This window comes from Amphiprion ocellaris, chromosome 6 (assembly GCF_022539595.1).
Source record: "Amphiprion ocellaris isolate individual 3 ecotype Okinawa chromosome 6, ASM2253959v1, whole genome shotgun sequence".
Classification (NCBI taxonomy): domain Eukaryota; kingdom Metazoa; phylum Chordata; class Actinopteri; family Pomacentridae; genus Amphiprion; species Amphiprion ocellaris.
The window spans coordinates 789-7,559 of NC_072771.1; the positions used below are offsets into that span (position 1 = coordinate 789).

General features: G+C 45.7%; 1 long non-coding RNA gene across 1 annotated transcript; it reads right to left on the reverse strand.

Moving 5' to 3' along the window:
- Positions 1 to 3,518: 3,518 nt before the first annotated feature.
- Positions 3,519 to 4,537, reverse strand: LOC111571257 (uncharacterized). Its single transcript, XR_008601856.1, has 3 exons — positions 4,438 to 4,537; positions 4,132 to 4,337; positions 3,519 to 3,626 (listed from the first exon to the last, which is right to left on the reverse strand). It is a non-coding gene; the product is annotated as an uncharacterized LOC111571257 (long non-coding RNA).
- Positions 4,538 to 6,771: the final 2,234 nt, after the last annotated feature.

Here is a 6,771-nt window from a genome sequence, read left to right on the forward strand (position 1 = left end):
CAATAGCATTCTCTTCGGCTCCACCTCCAAAGTTCTCAATAAACTTCAACTCATTCAAAACTCTGCTGCCCGACTCCTCACCCGAACCTGTTCTCACGACCATATCACCCCCGTCCTGCAGAACCTCCATTGGCTCCCCATTTCACACCGCATCCAGTACAAACTGCTTCTCCTCACCTTCAAGTCCATCCATAATCTTGCCCCCTCTTACCTTACCGATTTGCTCCTCCCCTACACCCCCCCCCAGGAATCTCCGCTCCTCCCACACAAACATCCTTTCCATCCCGCACAGGGACCAGCCGGCGACATTGGGGGGACAGAGCCTTCGCCATTGCCGCCCCCACACTCTGGAACTCACTCCCCCATGCCCTCCGTGACTGCACCAACCTCACCACATTTAAATCCCTTTTAAAGACTCACCTTTTTAGATCTGCTTTCCTTAAGTGATTCTGTATTTTATCTTGAACTTGTTTTACTATCTATTGATTTTAATTAACAGTTTTGTTTTATCTTATTGTATTTTATGTACAGCGTCTTTAACCTCTTGGAAAAACACCAAAAGAAACAAAATTGACCTTTGATATAATATTGCTGGCTTCATCAGTCTGTTAAACTGTGACTCTCTCCCGAATATGCTGAACCCCAACTAAAAATACACAGTGTGACTTACATTAGATCCTGATCCAACCAGTTTCCATGTCAGGATAATTTATGATTAAAAGTATAATTAATGAAGTGGCTGCTGTTGTGCCTCATGCGCTAATGTGCGCAGCTTTCTCAATTTGGAGAAACTCCTTATGTTGCAGAAAACTTAACAAATTCAGAGGAAAGACTCCCACAAACAGCTGGAAGCAACCAACTAAACTTCAGCTCGTGTTAATATTTTGTCAAAACCCAGATTACATTTATTATTGGCAAGTGTCATTAACCTCAGTTTCAGGTTAATGACACTGTAACCCTAACACTGTAGAGCAAAATGAACTAGAACATCTTTTTGACACCTTGGAAGGAAACTGTGTCTTTAGTGCTCTCTGTAATATTTTTGGAGCATATTGGCCCTGAATAGTGGAAAAGTCTTCCCTACATAGCTTCACACAAAGTATGCATCATGTGCATGCTCTTTTGTTAATGCCTTTTGACTTGTGTCACATTGGAAGTGATGACATGGAACTGCTAAAGGGCCATTGGTAGTCCCGACTAAGCCACTGTGACTTTTACAGAAAAGTGAGCAGGATGCTAGTTCAGACAGAGTGCACATCTGAAAGAGACAGCATCAGTAATTGTCACTAACCTGCCTGATCCAAACCCTGAACCTTGTGCAGCGGCAAATGCATTATGAAATAATTTATCAAATTCCTCTGTTAATTCTTGTGCACCAGACTTCAACAATTGTGAGATCTGACATTTGAATTCAATAAACTAATTGCACCAGGAAAAAAAATGCAGTTTAAAAACCACTGAATAAAGAATTGAAGCAACTTGAAGGGATAGTTTGACATGTTGGGGAAAAATAACACAAGATTCCATTTCTGCCAAGACTCAGATGAAAAGATGAATTTCATTTTAAGGACTTTGGAGGAAGGATTTAGTTCTCTCCAGAAAATAAAATGTGAAAACTCAAAGTTCTAGCAGATGAGAGTTGTATGTGCCTTTTTTTTGGACAAATGAAACAAGGCATACCTGGAGCTGCACCTCTGAGTAAAAGTTCATGAAGAGTGGTGGGCAAGCCGTCCAAAGCCAGGGCATAAGAGGCGATGGCCACCGTGTATGGTCTCCTCCCAGGCTTCGTCAGAGCTCTCTTCAAGTAGGCTGATGTTGAACGGATGGCTTCCTACAGCAGACGGGCAGATGATAGCTTTGATACAATCACTTCTCATTATAAAAATAATAATGCACAGAAGACTAAAGACAACTGCTATACTAACAATAATGCTGACTTCCATAATTACCTCCACATTTACACCTGGACTGCTGCAGTGGATCCCTGCCTGCTTGAGCGCATTGTGGACAAATGTGGGACCGATGTGGACAAAGGCGGTCAGAGTTGTCTCTGGGTCGTCACCACAGAGACCACCCTGGAGACACGGATAGCAAAAAGAGGCTTTGAATAAACTCTGGAAAGCTTTTAGACATCACGTCAAGTTGGTTCTAAGTTGTGAATCCCATGATTTTTATATATTTACTCCTCATCCTACTTTTTGCATGTCAGCCTCAGCTTGTAATGTTTTATGCTTCTCATGATGCTTTTTAAAGTGAACTCCAAACACCTGTTTTGTATCGACTCTAGTCAGTCAGCAGAGTAATTATAGAGAAATTATAGATTACACTTGTTGCTGCATTGAATTAAAGTAAACTTTGCTTAAAGTTTTTTTTTTTTTAAAAAGATGACAAAAAATATATTTTCCAATTATTTTACCTGATAATACCTGATTTCCTTATTCAACCTTTAAATGAAAATGTGCATTTTAAAGAAGAATTGAGTTTTTACGCCTGTGTCTGGCTGGAGCCTGTCCCAGCTGAAAATGGAGGAGAGGTGGTGCTCACCCTGCACAGGTTGCCCATCATTCATATAGTAGACAAACAACAATTCATGTTCACATTCACGTTGCATTCAGACTATTAAGAGAGGTCCGTTACCATGACCTGCATGTCTTTGCAGTGTGGGAGAGAGCTGCAGCATCTGGTTAAACACCGAGACAACATGCAAACTCCACATTAACATCAACAGACGCTGATTTAAAGACAGGCCTCTATACTCAAAAGATATATGACCAGTGTGATCTTGTTATTGTTTATAGGGTTATTGCTTGTATAGTTTTTAATCTTAAGCATCATTTGTTTAAAAAATTGGGGGGTTAGCTTAAGAGTAAGTGACTATCAAGTCATCAAGCAACAAAAAGGCCTCAGATGTCACAGCTGTTTCTGTTTTTACTATTTAACATAACGTTTATGGCCCTTGAATACAAAAGGTACAGAGGATTGGATAACAATGAATTCCAATAATTTACATGGGAAAAGAAGCAAGGACTAGAGCTAAACATGGTGTATTTAGAGTGCGTGTGTAAGTGTCTTACAGTTATGGTCGTGCTGTAAACGGGGTTGTCTTCTACGTAGATTTTCTCTCTATGCCGGAATTTATTCTTCACCAGGTAGAGCAGAGGGTCACACACTTGTTGCTCGTTGATGCCGATGATGGCAAAACGGCCATCATCAGCCACACCTTCACCACGTATGCTGTGATCCTGACATTGAGGTAGCCTCAGATTAGCCAACATTTAGTCACTCACCTATGATCTAACGTACACTGTTTATCAGACAAAGTGGTGTAAATTAGTTTTCTCCAGTAGTTCATTTTATGCATGGACGTATTTACTCTTTTTTTTTTTTTTGTCCAGTGTACCTTAAAATCCACATTATTGGATAAACCCAACTCTTGGGTTCTGAAAAAAACAAATCAATGTCACCAATGAAACTGAAATACTCTTAGCTCGTGAGTTGAGAGAGTTGATTAGAAAAGGAAAATGTAATATTTAGGTAGTACCATGTGCTTGCTCCTGTGCCCCGTATCCGCCGTACAGAGACACAGGAGCCACCGCTCCTTCTGTATGCCAGCTGGTTCTCATAGCCTGAAAACAACACAAAAGAATTCAAAGAAAAGATACAAGGATTGAGAAAGTTTGACTTGCACTGTGAAAAAATTATTTGTTCCAAAATCATCCATCTTTCTGTCCAATTAGCTAACAAACCATCTAACTACCGAAGAGGCTATAGTTCATTTTTGAAATAAACTGATTATCATCCGTCCACCCACCCACCTGTCCATCCGTCCGTCCCTCCATCCATCCATCCATCCATCCGTCCGTCCGTCCGTCCATCCATGCGTCTGTCCATCCCTCCATCCCTCCATCCAAATATCCATTGATCCCATCCATCCACCCATCCATCAGCTAACCCTTTGTTCAGCTATGTATCCAACAATCCATCCATCCTTTTTTTCCCACATACACCACAAAATTAATACATTTATTTATGCCCATCCAGTTTACCTATTTTATTAATTTCATTTTCTAGTAGATATCCTGTTTGACTTGTAACAAATCCACTTATTCCTGTGTTCTCTCTCTGTTTCACCTCTCCTGATGTATCGGATAGCCTCAGCCTTGCGTTGCACTCCTACACTCTCCCAGCCGTTGCTTCGGTCCAGGTACAGGGTGGAAATGAGTGGCAGAGTGATGGAGGCCAAGTTCTGCTCCACACAGCCACCAGGCATTCGGATCAGAGACGCCAGAGAGTCCTCGCTGATTGAGTTATCAATGCTGTCTGCCAACACAAACTGCCTGGAAAGAAAGGAAGAGGAGGAATTAGGAATCAGTCATATCACTGAAGTTAATTTTTAATCCTTATCGGCTGTTGGTCACTGACGGAGAGGTAACCTACCTCTGACATTGATGAATGTCTCTGGCACAGAGTTTGGCACAACTGACTCCAGTTCAGGCTTGCCACTATGAACTGTTTGCGTTCCTGCAGAGGATGGAAACATGATGACAACATAATGACATTTTTGTAGTTTTTTGTACTTCTGTTTACTTTCTTAAAGGTGCATCATCTGTTGCTCATGTTAAGATTCTAAGATCTTGATAGGGTCAACAAGGCTTCATGTAGACTTCAAAGTTATAGAATTTCAAGTCAGACACCAAACCGAGGTGGACTATAAAGTATAAATAGTATAGTAGTATAGTATAAATAAATAGGAAAAAAAAAGCTTGTGACTCATAATTAATGGAGAGACAGACAGACAGCAAAATCCCATTTTTGGAAACTCGCTGAATCAACTCAAGCTGAGTGGGAAGAATGGAATGAATGAAATCTTATAAATTTGGCATATTGAGATACGACTGATAGGACATAATAGAAAATCACCACAATCTTCTTACCACCCTCTACAGATGGGTTCAACACTACACTCCAAACTTCAGTCTTCTGCACTCCATCCAACTGATAGGACATAATAGAAAATCATTTGTCATTTTAAGACACTTAAAAATACACAGACATCAAATTATTGTGCCATTCAAGTAAGGAAGCACAGTTTTGTTTATTACAAGCTTTACTGCTGTCATCAACATCCACCCTTCATTATTAACAGTTACTAACCACAGCACTGGGCTCTCAGACCGGGGCAACAGGAGAGCGCTGGGCTCTCAGACCGGGGCAACAGGAGAAGGCTGGGCTCTCAGACCGAGGAAACAAGACAGCACTGTGCTCTCAGACCAGGGCAACAAGACAGCGCTGTGCTCTCAGACGGGGGCAACAGGAGAGGGCTGGGCTCTCAGTCCGGGGCAACAAGACAGCACTGTGCTCTCACACCGGGGCAACAAGACAGCGCTGTGCTCTCATACCGGGGCAACAAGACAGCGCTGTGCTCTCAGACCGGGGCAACAGGAGAGCACTGGGCTCTCAGACCGGGGCAACAGGAGAGCACCGTGCTCTCAGACCGAGGAAACACGACAGCGCTGTGCTCGCAGACCGGGGCAACAGGAGAGGGCTGGGCTCTCAGACCGAGGCAACAAGACAGCATTGCTTTCTCAGACCGGGGCAACAAGACAGCGCTGTGCTCTCAAACCGGGGCAAAAGCAGAGCGCTGGGCTCTCAGACCGGGGAAACATGACAGCGCTCTGCTCGCAGACCGGGGCAACAAGACAGCGCTGTGCTCTCAGACCGGGGCAAAGAGAGAGCACTGGGCTTTCAGACCGGGGCAACAGGAGAGCACTGGGCTCTCAGACCGGGGCAACAGGAGAGCACCGTGCTCTCAGACCGAGGAAACACGACAGCGCTGTGCTCGCAGACCGGGGCAACAAGACAGCGCTGTGCTCTCAGACCGGGGCAAAGAGAGAGCACTGGGCTTTCAGACCGGGGCAACAGGAGAGCACTGGGCTCTCAGACCGGGGCAACTAGTGAGAGCTGGGCTCTCAGACCGGGGCAACAACACAGCGCTGTGCTCTCAGACCGGGGAAACAGAAGAGGGCTGGGCTCTAAGAATGGGGCAACAGGAGAGCACTGGGCTCTCAGACCGGGGCAACAGCAGAGCGCTGGGCTCTCAGACCAGGGCAACAAGACAGCGCTGTGCTCTCAGACCAGGGCAACAAGACAGCGCTGTGCTCTCATACCGGGGCAACAGGAGAGGGCTGGGCTCTCAGACAGGGGCAACAAGACAGCGCTGAGCTCTCAGACGGGGGCAACTGGAGAGCGCTGGGCTGTCAGACCGGGGCAAAGAGAGAGCACTGGGCTTTCAGACCGGGGCAACAGGAGAGCACTGGGCTCTCAGACCGGGGCAACAACACAGCGCTGTGCTCTCAGACCGGGGCAACAAGACAGCGCTGTGCTCTCAGACCGGGGCAACAAGACAGCATTGTGTTCTCAGACCGGGGCAAATGCAGAGCGCTGGGCTCTCAGACCGGGGCAACAAGACAGCATTGTGTTCTCAGACCGGGGCAAAAAGACAGCGCTGTGCTCTCAAACCGGGGCAACAGCAGAGCGCTGGGCTCTCAGACCGGGGAAACACGACAGCGCTGTGCTCGCAGACCGGGGCAACAAGACAGCGCTGTGCTCTCAGACCGGGGCAAAGAGAGACCACTGGGCTTTCAGACCGGGGCAACAGGAGAGCACTGGGTTCTCAGACTGGGGCAAAAGGAGAGCACTGTGCTCTCAGACCGAGGAAACACGACAGCGCTGTGCTCGCAGACCGGGGCAAAGAGACAGCGCTGTGCTCTC